The 11,247-nt window shown below is 42.6% G+C and overlaps 1 long non-coding RNA gene across 1 annotated transcript; it reads right to left on the bottom strand.

Moving 5' to 3' along the window:
* Positions 1-873: 873 nt before the first annotated feature.
* LOC112946526 lies at positions 874-5,486 on the bottom strand. The gene is made up of 3 exons (XR_003249258.1): positions 5,393-5,486; positions 1,814-1,891; positions 874-1,363 (listed from the first exon to the last, which is right to left on the bottom strand). It is a non-coding gene; the product is annotated as an uncharacterized LOC112946526 (long non-coding RNA).
* Between the last annotated feature and the right edge of the window lie 5,761 nt (positions 5,487-11,247).

Raw genomic sequence — 11,247 nt, forward strand, 5'->3', positions numbered from 1 at the left:
CCCTTTTATAGCTTATCCCACTGCTTATAAGATTTGGTTCCAATTGCTTTGGCTTCACCTACAGCTTAGTAGTTTAGTAATAATTAGTAATTTAGTAATATTCTCTAGTGAAGCAAAGAAAAATCTCCTTAAATGAACATAATTATACTAACAGTCATTGAAGGTGTGGAAAGAATCACATCATTATTTGTCTGATCATATTATTTCTGTTTGAAACCCTAATGTAGATATTGGAATTTCTCCAAGATGATAAGTGGCTTTTCCTGTAGCTACCTAACTTTTTTTTTTTTTCATGGAATCACAGCTTAGGCCTCAACATACTTAGCATGTGACCTCTTTTCACTTTACAGGCATGGGTAGTAAAGCAGACAGTAACAAAGCAATTAGAGAGGATATTGTTCTCATCAATATATTTGGTAGTGAATTTTTATCTGGAAACTATAATCCCTGTGGCTATCACTAGCTCAATGAGCAAAGTGCTGGAAACTATTGATTAATATATACTTTCTCATAAGTTTTTTTTCAAATATTTCAATCTAAATCAAGATTGCTGTAAAAGTTATCACAGTCATATTGATCACAACAATCTACATATATATTTACAAAGACCAGAACACTTGTTCAGTTTCTCAGGATAACGCATAAAGTTAAATTTCAGGCACCTAAATCCAAAAATGTGCTTTAAGGAACTGAAATGCCAGGCATATCAAATCTCTTTCAAAGAGTAGCCAGTTTGTTTGATTCTAAAATATTTTAAAGATTTTTAAGCATACTAGAATTTAAATAAGTTGGTTTAAAAATTTGCCAATATCCTGTTTCCCAATGTTCTAGAAAAGAGAATCTGACTTTCTTGTGATGTTATGCTTTTTATTTAAAAAGTTAATTATTTGGCTGCCAACTTTTTAAATATTGGCAAAAGCTGGGAAATGCAAACAATGTATATGTAACTTTGAAAACAAATACGTAAAAGACAATCTCCATGTGCTTTATCCAAAGCTGCATCTGACCTGTAGATTTACCTTACTATTGTGCCACTAAACAGTGCAAATTGCTAGACTGTGAAGCACAAACCCATTATCTGCAAAACATCCTTTGAAATTTATGTTCAAATATTTTTTGTTCCACAGAGCCATTTCATTTTTGTTAAATAAATCCCCCCGACACATATGCTCACCGAAGTTGCTTAGATTATTTTGAACCGCAGTCTTTTATTTTTTTTTTCCCCCAAAAACAGAAGTAGAAAGGCTATTCTGTTGCCTAAAAGGGGCAAGCAGAGAAGGAAACTTTTAAATGCGCTTCTGGAAGTTTCTTTGTTTGATGACTCTCTAGGTGGTCCTCATTATCTCCTTCATGAAACGTTAACCTTCAGTATTAAAATGAAAGAGAAAAAGATAAAAAAAAAAAACTTTAGAAAAATAATCCAGCGTGAGACTGATCGCACTTTCTGAGTGACCAAAATCTATCTACTTTAAAGAGGAAATTTTGGGCACAATATTTTTTGTATATGTACAGTACATAAAATGTTTCAAAAGAGGAAAAACAAATAAACAAAAACTTGCCAGTTCCATTAGCTTTCAATGTCTGCTGCAATGGTCCCAAGATATATTCCTATCATATTTTCTTCTTGAAGGATTTAGGTGAGGTTTTTAATATATGTCCAAAAATTAAGTTGTTCCACATCTCAGATATTCAAGGGGAGAAGTAAAACAAAAACAGCCCTCCTTTTCACACTCCTTGCATCATAAGCCTTCTGCACTTGTGTAAAATCTGCAGCAGACACATTGGCAATGTGGAAATAGTTATTTGTGCTTACCTGGCTTGTACTCTGAAAGATGGGAGCAGTGCTATTCACAAGACCATTTCAGGTTAGGTTCTGGTTAATGTTGTTGTTCTGTGGTCATGAGCAAATCCAGCAGATTTCAGGAATGGAAAGCCATTTGAATACAAAAAGAAAAAGAAAAGAGTTCAGCTATTAGCTAGACAGCACAGAGCTGCTGATCACTAACTGTTGGCTGTGAGAAGACAGCACCAGTATGTTCTTAATAGGGAGTAAATGCCATTTGCAGATGTTTTACTAGAACCATGGATGACTTGGCTTGAAATGGACCTTTGGAGCTCATATGGGCCGCTCTCCCACAGTTGAGAGCAGGACCAGCTTAGGTCTGGTGGCTCAGGTTCTTTATGTATATGCATATACCTATGGCCGGAAGTTCTGGCCAGTTCTTTATCGTTTGACCTTGTTCATTTGGATCAGACTCCCACTCTTCTATTAATCTTTTTCCTCTTATGTCTTTGTTTTACTGCAGCCATAAAATAAGTATGACACCATTGATTCTATTGTGCCTTCATAACCCCTCTTCCCAAATAATTTCCATCATTGAGCTTGGTAAGTTTTAATTTTTTCCTTTCTTAGTAAGCAAGTATCAGAAATTTGCTGCTTCTTATCACAGAGAATGTATTGTATATATTCCTTGTAGGTACTTGCTATATCAAAAGGTAGACCATTTGTCTTGCTTGGTCTACTACACTCTGGGTAGAGTTGCAAACTATAGGGAACAGAAGATACCAAACATACACTTATTGAGTGCATCCAGCTCAAAAAAACAAAATAAAAAACAAACAACAAACAAAAAAAAAACCACTTCTTGCATATAAATTAAGGCAGGCAGAGTGTAATGGCAGCCAAAGAAACCTGGGAAACTCTTGAAACAGCATTATGTACACCAAAAGCAAAAGCCTATGCCTCTCTTTCTAACTTACTGCTACTTCTAGTTCTCTTTATCACATGGACATTTTCTTCCTCTTTGACAAGTAGTCTGGGCTTGTAGTTTCTGAGTGTTTCTCAGACACTCCCTTCCCCATCTCTTTCTAAAGCATCACAAAAGTTGCTCTTCACCATGAACGAGCTGTCCTCTCACCTCAAATGTGTGGGCATAACTTCGTGCAACTTTCATTCCCTAGCCTGCTAAATGAATGGGTACAGCCTTTATAAACAAATCATAAACTGGAATAAAAGTTGGACTTTGTGGAAAATAGTTTGAGAGATCAATACTTTTTTTTAATTTTTAATCCAAATACCAGTAGGGAATTTGATGCTGTCTCACATTTTCCAACGCTTCCAGTTTGGTCTCTGCTGCAAGGCAGAGGTGAAGCTGTAGCCTGCAATAGTGAAACATTTCAACACATGGATGAATAGGAAGGAGAGAAGAATAGCCTTAGCGGCCCATTTCAAGTGGCCAGCAAGTCTGTTCGAGGACAGCATCATTTCTGGCAATTTATCTTCCAACAAAAACGGATTAAAATTTTTTTATTTTTGTTTTTATTTAAGAGATTTGCCTAGTCTTTCTTCATGGAAGCATAGTACATATATCACATTTGTTAAAGCTATCCTTGAACAGAACTGATATTGTTTGATAAGCGTGATAAGTTTTCACAGGTTCACTGCAACCCTCTCCTTTCTGCTCTAGCCATGACTTCATATGGAAAGAATGATGAAACAGGAATAAAAAAAGTGATTAGCAATACTAAAGACGTATTGCCATTTCAAAGCACATTTTTTTTTTTCTAAGGATTTGTACACCTCAAAATCAATGAGTTTTAACATCAGAAGACCATGGCAACCTGGGGTTGCTTACTTCAAGTAAAACAGAAATGACAGGACTGGAGAATCAAATATGAAAAAACAGCATCTAGATTCAGCTGTGTGTTAATAGCTACTCTTTATCAGGACTGATGGTTTTATAATCTAAAGGAAGATCAAGCAAGATATGGTCCCTTCCCACCGATTACTTTTGAGTAGGCCAGTATTCAGGCCCCAGTGGGCCTGATTTTTGCTATGAATGCTTAAGCGTTACGGAAAATTAGCTCCTTTGAAGCCCATGAAATTGGTTGCTCAAAAAATCCCCATCTGCTTTAAGAATTTAGCCATTTTCGTGATCCTTGTCACTATTCAAATATAGTAGTGCTTTTGGTATCATGTTCTTGTTTAGCTTCATCCACAATACTTTACGCACATCTGCCATAGTACCAATCTGAGTGCTGTCCACTTCAAAAAAATGTTTTTGCTTCTTTAGATGAGTGACTGTATTTCCTTCTACAGAAACAGGGGCATCTTGCTCAAGTATTAATATAGATTATAGAACCCTTTTACATTAAAATAAACATGCCTTAAATAAAACTAAGATTTCTCCAGGTAATTCTGTTTTTAACACTTTCCTAGTTTCACTTCTTTGTTTATTGTTTTAAATAACTGTCTCTTTTCTCAAATTTCTGTGATTCCTTTTTGTCACCCAATTTGAAGCTGGAAGAGGAGTTTTCTGATGGTGGCAGAAACCAGATCAATACATACGCATTGCCTCTTGCCTCTGTTCTCTCCCCACATCACTGTGCTTTGTGAACAACATATATTCCAGAGAACCCCATGATGCTGTAAGCAATTTTTTATATGGCCAGCACTCTAAAAGACACAGTTGTGCCTTCTCCTCTTATCGGCAGCTATGCATTCCCCATACATAGCTCTTTCCTACAGCTGCCAGCCTGCGAAGTGCCCTAAAAGCAGGCAGAGAACCGGGCCCATCTAACGTCCTTTGAACCATGGCTCTGTCAGGTTCCCTAACCTTTCTGTAGACAGCAACACATTAACACTGTGATATATCTAACAAATATAACAGCTATATACAAAACTTTAATGCACCATGTGTGCAGGCTGAATCACTGCTATTCCATAAAAACCAAGAGAGCATTAGTTGAAGAATAACATTAGACCAGGAGGTTTAACAGGCAATAAGACATCCACCTTGCATTGGGCTGACAAATCAAAAACCCACCACTGTATTTAGTTGTCCTTTCATATCCTGTTTTATATGCAAAGAACTTCTTCACAGACCATTTCCACTAACTGGCCTAACTAACCACCTTCCATGAATAATAAACTAAACTTGTTCTGAAGTGGACAGTGGACCCAGTTTATTTCTGGCCTTCAAATCCTTAGAATTAAGTTTGTCTGCTTCTATGAAACCAGCTCCTCACAATATTAGCACGAAGTAGGTACAAAAGGAAAAATAAGCAAGCAAGCTTGAAACTGGGGAAAAAGCATGAATAGGCAAAGACAGCAGAAGAACAATAGGTGGGAAAATAGGCTAAAAATAACACAGAATTGCAAGAACTTAGAGGGAAAAAGTAAGGCGGAAAACAGAAGTGACTGAAAAGGGAGGGAAGGGGGAGGAAATGCCATGTGTTTTTCACTGCACCAAGAAGAGCATATAGCACCTGAAACGACTTTTTTTTTTTTTTTTTTTTTTTTTTTTTTTTGAGAGGCAGCACCTCAAATAATTCAGAGCCAAGACTATGCAGAAAGGTGGCACTGGAAGTTATGTAGTTAGCACAGGCCTACCTGAGATAGTGAAGGAAATATAGCTGCAAGAAGCATTCACTCTTTGTAAAGGTGGCCAAGAAAGCAGCAACCTGAGTCACTTATTTTACTGATATCCTAAGGATCTCCCCAACACTTCCAGGTGTCAGTGACTTGTCACATTAAATAAGGCAGTAGAGAAGGCTCCTGGGGACAGGCTACCTCCCAAGCAGGTGTTTGCTATCACCTTGGTGCTTGCTTAGAGCTAGTGCAAGGAGGATCAGCTGTGAAATATCTTAGACTAAATTGACCATAAGGCACCTGTGAAAATAACAGCTTGTGAGTGCTCCCAGAAGAAGGACTTGCAACAGTAATCCATTTGAAGCAAGTAAAATGACAGTCTTAAGCTGTGTCCTTTGAACATACAGAGTAAAAAAGTCAGGAAAATCTTACATGCAGCAGTGACAAGCATTAAATAGCTGATAGCACAGAGGCAGGAAATACATTGTGCTGAGGGTTTTTACCATGACCAAGGATAATAATCATTTCCAATAGAAATAGCAAAAGACAATTCAAGGTCTTGTGGCAAATGAAAAATTGATACAAAGCTATGAGAAAAGATTTTAATGACTGTGGTTTTATTAGAGCTGTTAAGGCCTACTGTATAATCTGTCCCTAGAATATTTTTTCCATAAGCTTTGTGGGAATTGGACATCCATAAGACCCTTTAACTTGAATGAAAATGATGTGGCAACATCTTGTGTAACTCTGAAAAATATATGCAATCCTGCTATGCAGAACAGAGCGGTGATTCTCCCCATGGACCTTGTCTGTTACCTTATACATTGTTGAATAATTGTGTTTCCAATAGTTTTCTACATTTAAGGCTTTTTCTGGTACAAATCTACAGTGTGCCTGTGGAAATCATGCAGGGCTCTTTATGAGACCTGATAAGCAAAGACAGTGCACTGATCTTGTAAAAAATATACAAAGCCTCCATGAAAAACTGTGCCTGTCCTAAGATGCTAAGCCTTTCTTGATTTCATCCTTGTAGCCAAAAAGCATTGCCTCTGGCTGAGCGTTTAAACCACCCTTTTAGCATCAGTATTTTAGTGGTAGCATTTTTTTAAGGATTTTAAGACTCCCTGCTGAAATACCTGCAAAGCTAAAACTAAATTAAAAAAGCAATTCTGAGATGGGGCTGGAAGTGCTGCAGACTGACTGCCTCTGTGCTCATGACAGAAGAGGAGGATCATGGAATTATCATGTTTGGAAAAGACCTTTAAGATCATCGAGTCCAATCATAAGCCCCTTAACACCATGCCTACCAAACCATATCCCTAAGTCTACAAGACATCTATACATGTCTTGAACACTGCCAGGAATGGTGACTTCCCTGGGCAGTCTGTTCCAATGCTTCACCACTCTTTCTGTGCAGAAATTCTTCTTAAAGTCTAACCTGAACCTCAACTTGAGGCCATTTCCTCTTGTCATTTTGATAGATATTCTGGAGAAGAGATCAACCGCTATCTCACTACAATCTCTTTTCAGGTAGTTGTAGAGAGCAGTAAGGTAACCCGGATCCTCCTCTTCTCTAGTCTAAATAACTCCAGCTCTCTCAGCCAGTCCTCAAAATGTCTGTGCTCCAGCACTTTCACCAGTTCCGCTGCCTTTCTTTGAAGACACCCCAGCACCTCAATGTCTTCCTTATAGTGAGGGGTCCAAAACTAAGCACGATACTCGAGGTATGGCCCCACCAGCGCTGAGTTCACAGGGAAGATAACTTCCGTAGTCCTGCTGGCTACACTATTCCTGATACAACTCAGGAAGCCATTGGCTTTTTTGGCCACCTGGGCACACTGCTAACTTATGTTCAGGTGGCTGTCAACCAACACTCTTAGGTCCTTTTCAGTCACAGAGCAATTCAACCACTCTGCCGCAAGCCTGTAGCATTGCATAGGGTTGTCATGATCAAAGAACAAGACTCAGCACTTGGCCTTGTGGAACCTCAGCCCATTGATCCAGCTTGTCCAGATTCCACTGCAGAGCTTTTTCCACTGCAGAGCTTTCCTTCCCTCAAGCAGATCAACAATTCCTCACAGCTTAGTGTCATCTGCAAATTTGCTGAGGGTGCACTCAATCCGCTCATCCAGATCACTGATATAGATATTAAAGAGGACTGACCACAACATTGATGCCTGGGGAACACTGCTCATGACTGTCTGCCAGATGTATTTAACTCCATTCACCACCACTCTCTGGGCCTGTCCATCCAGCCAGTTCTTCACCCAGCAAAGAGTGGGTACATCTATCTAGGCCACGAGCTGCCAGCTTATCCAGGAGAATCATAGAAAAAAATCATAAAATGCTTAAGGTTGGAAGGGACCTCAGCGGTCATCTAGTCCAATCCCTCTGCTCACGCAGGGTCACCTAGAGCACGTGGCACAGGGCTACATCCAAGGGTTTTAAAGATCTCCAAAGAAGGAGATTCCACAACCTCCCTGGGCAGCCTGTTCCAGGGCTCTGTCACCCTCACTGTCAAGAAATGTTTTCTTAAGTTCCTGTGGAACTTTTGGTGCCTCAGCTTGTGGCCGTTTCCTCTAGTCCTATCGCTGTCCACCACTGAAAAGAGACCGCCCCCCTCCTCCTCACTGCCTCCCTTGAGGTATTTATACACACTGATCAGGTCCCCCTCAGCCTCCTCTTCTCCAGGCTGAACAGGCCCAGCTCTCTCAGCATTTCCTCACAGGGCAGATGTTGCAGGCAGATGTTCCAGTCCTGACCATCCTTGTAGCCCTGCACTGGACTCTCTCCAGCCGTTCTACATCCCTGTTATACTTGGGAGCCCAGAAATGGACACAGTCTTCCAGATATGGCCTTATCGGGGCAGTGTAGAGAGGGGGACAATCACCTCCCTTGAGCTGCTGGAGACACTCTCCTTAATGCACCCCAGGATCCCACTGGCCTTCTTGGCCACGAGGGCACACTGCTGCCTCATGGTCATCTTATCATCTGCCATGACGCCCAGGTCCCTCTCTGTGGGGCTGCTCTCCAGCAGGTCAACCGCTAATCTGTACCGGTGTCTGAGGTTATTCCTCCCCAAGGGGAGGAGCCTGCACTTGCCCTTGTTGAACTTCATGAGATTTCTCACCGCCCAGTCGTCCAGTCTGTCTGGGTCCCTCTGGATGGCAGCACAGCCCTCAGGGCTATCAGCCACTCCTCCCAGTTTGGTATCATCAGCAAACTTGCTGAGGGAGCACTCCAGCCCTTCATCTAGGTCGTTAATGAATAAGTTGAACAGGACCGGACCGAGGACTGACCCCTGAGGGACACCAGTAACTACAGGCCTCCAACTGGACTCCGCGCCTCTGACTACCACTCTCTGCACCCTGCCATCGAGCCAATTTCTAATCCACCTCCCCGTCCACTCATCTATCCCACACCTTCGGAGCTTGCCCAGGAGGATGCTGTGAGGGACAGTGTCAAAAGCCTTGCTCAAATCCAGATAGACCACATCTACCGCTCTGCCCTCGTCTATCCAGCTAGATATTCCTTCGTAGAAGGTGATCAGGTTAGTCAAGCAGGATTTCCCCTTGGTGAATCCATGTTGGCAACTCCTGAGCACCTTCTTCTCCTCCACATGTCTGGAGACAACAGCCAGGATGAGCTGTTCCATCACTTTTCCGGGGATGGAGGTGAGGCTCACCGGCCTGTAGTTGCCCAGGTCCTCCTTCTTGCCCTTTTTGAAGACTGGAGTGACATTGGCTTTCTTCCAGTCCTCCAGCGCCTCCCCCGTTCTCCAAGACCTTTTGAAGATGATGGCAAGCAGCTCGGCTATGACATCCACCAGTTTCTGCAACACCCTGGGGTGCATCCCATCAGGGCCCATGGATTTGTGGGTGTCAAGTTTCCTTAGGTGCTCTCTGACCCACTCTTCCTCTACCCAGGGTAAGCGTTCCTCTCTCCAGCTCACTTCTTGTGTCCCTAGGGCCTGGGATTCTAGAGGGCTGCCCCTGACAAACACCGAAGCAAAGGCAGCATTCAGCAGCTGTGCTTTCTCCATGTTTTTCATAACCAGGGTACCCACCCCATTCACTAGTGGACCCACGTTTTCCCTCACCTTCCTTTTGCTGTTAATATATTTGAAGAAGTTCTTCTTGTTACTCTTAACATCCCTTGCCAGATTTAATTCCAAATGTGCCTTAGTTTTCCTTGTAGCCCTTGTATCACCCCTGCATTCCCTGACAACGTTCCTGTATTCCTCCCAAGGGGCCTGTCGTTTCTTCCACATTCTGTATACTGCCTTCGTCTGCTGGAGTTTTGCCAGGAGCTCCCTGCTCATCCATACAGGTCTCCTGTCCCCTCTGCCTGACTTCTTGCGCACAGGGATGCACTGCTGCTGGGCATGGAGGAAATGCCGCTTGAAAACTAACCAGCTCTCCTGGGYCCCTCTTCCTTCTAGAGCCCTAGCCCACGGGATCTTTCCAAGAAGGTCTCTGAAGAGGCTAAAGTTGGCCCCCCTGACGTCCAGGGTGGCAAGGCTACTTACTGCCCTGCCTCCTCCTTGTTGGATCCTGAACTCCACCAGCTGGTGATCATTGCAGCCAAGGCTGCCCCACACCTTCACATCTTCAACAAGTCCCTCTCTGTTTGTTAGTATGAGGTCCAGTAGCCCACCTCTCCTCGTCCGCTCCTCCACAACCTGTGTCAAAGAGTTGTCATCGACACACTGTAGAACTTCCAGGACCGTTTGTGCCTTGCTGTGCTGTCTTTCCAGCTGATGTCAGGGTAGTTAAAGTCCCCCATGAGAACCAGGGCCTGTGACCGTGAGGTAACTTCCAGCTGCCTGTACTACCTCCTCCTCCTGATCAGGTGGCCTGTAGCAGACACCCACCACAGTGTCTCCCACGTTGGCCTGCCCTTTAACCCTTACCCACAAGCTCTCCACCCGCTCATCATCCATCCCAGGCTGAGCTCCATGCATTCCAGTTGCTCTCTCACATACAGAGCAACTCCACCACCTCGCCTTCCCASYCTGWYMTTCCTARAGAGMACATAGCCCTCCATGACAGCGCTCCAGTCGTTAGAGCTATCCCACCACGTTTCTGTGATTCCTATGAGATCATGGTGCTGGGCGCACCAGATCTCCAGTTCATCCTGCTTATTCCCCATGCTTCATGCATTGGTGTATAGGCATTTCAGAGAGGTAAAGGAGCCTGCACGTTTCCCAGGATGGGTGAGAGAGGACCCTCTATAATCATGTCCTAGGCAGTGGGAGAAGGCCGTGGGAGACTGTTTCAAAGGTCTTACTGAAGTCTAAGTAGGCCATATCCACAGCCTTTCCCTCATCCATTAGCCAGGTTGCCTGGTTGTCGCACACATGCTATATGATCACCCTCAAGATGATCTGCTCCCTAACTTCCACGATACTGAGGTCAGGCTGACAGGCCTGGAGTCCCTCAGATCCTCCATCAGACCTTTGAGATGACTCAAGCAAGCCCGAACAGAGAAGTGCAACCAAGAGCAGGAGTTGGGCATCAGAAGCTGCACAAGTGCCCAAACACCCCAAATTAGGAGGGTGCCTTTTTTTCTCCAACTGATGAAGAGAAGTGTGTGTTTCCAAAGATCTTCAGTTAGTTTAATGACACTGCAGTCAACATGCTGGGAGCCACACAGTACAAATTTTAAATGATAATCACTTGAGAAAATATTTTTATGGAGGAATTCTACGTAAAGGTTATAAAAAATTATTGTGCTGTTTTCGCTAAGAAATTATACAGAAAATCCTGCTTCCTCTCATGTTTTAAACTGCCCTTATCTTCTTCCATTAGCAAAATGTTTCTCTTTCTCTCTTCCTCTGAAAATGTTAGAAAAGAAGTAAAGATAGTGAAGAAATA

The sequence above is a fragment of the Nothoprocta perdicaria genome, unplaced genomic scaffold (genome assembly GCF_003342845.1).
Source record: "Nothoprocta perdicaria isolate Ctin4 unplaced genomic scaffold, notPer1 scaffold_209, whole genome shotgun sequence".
NCBI classification, from domain to species: Eukaryota; Metazoa; Chordata; class Aves; order Tinamiformes; family Tinamidae; genus Nothoprocta; species Nothoprocta perdicaria.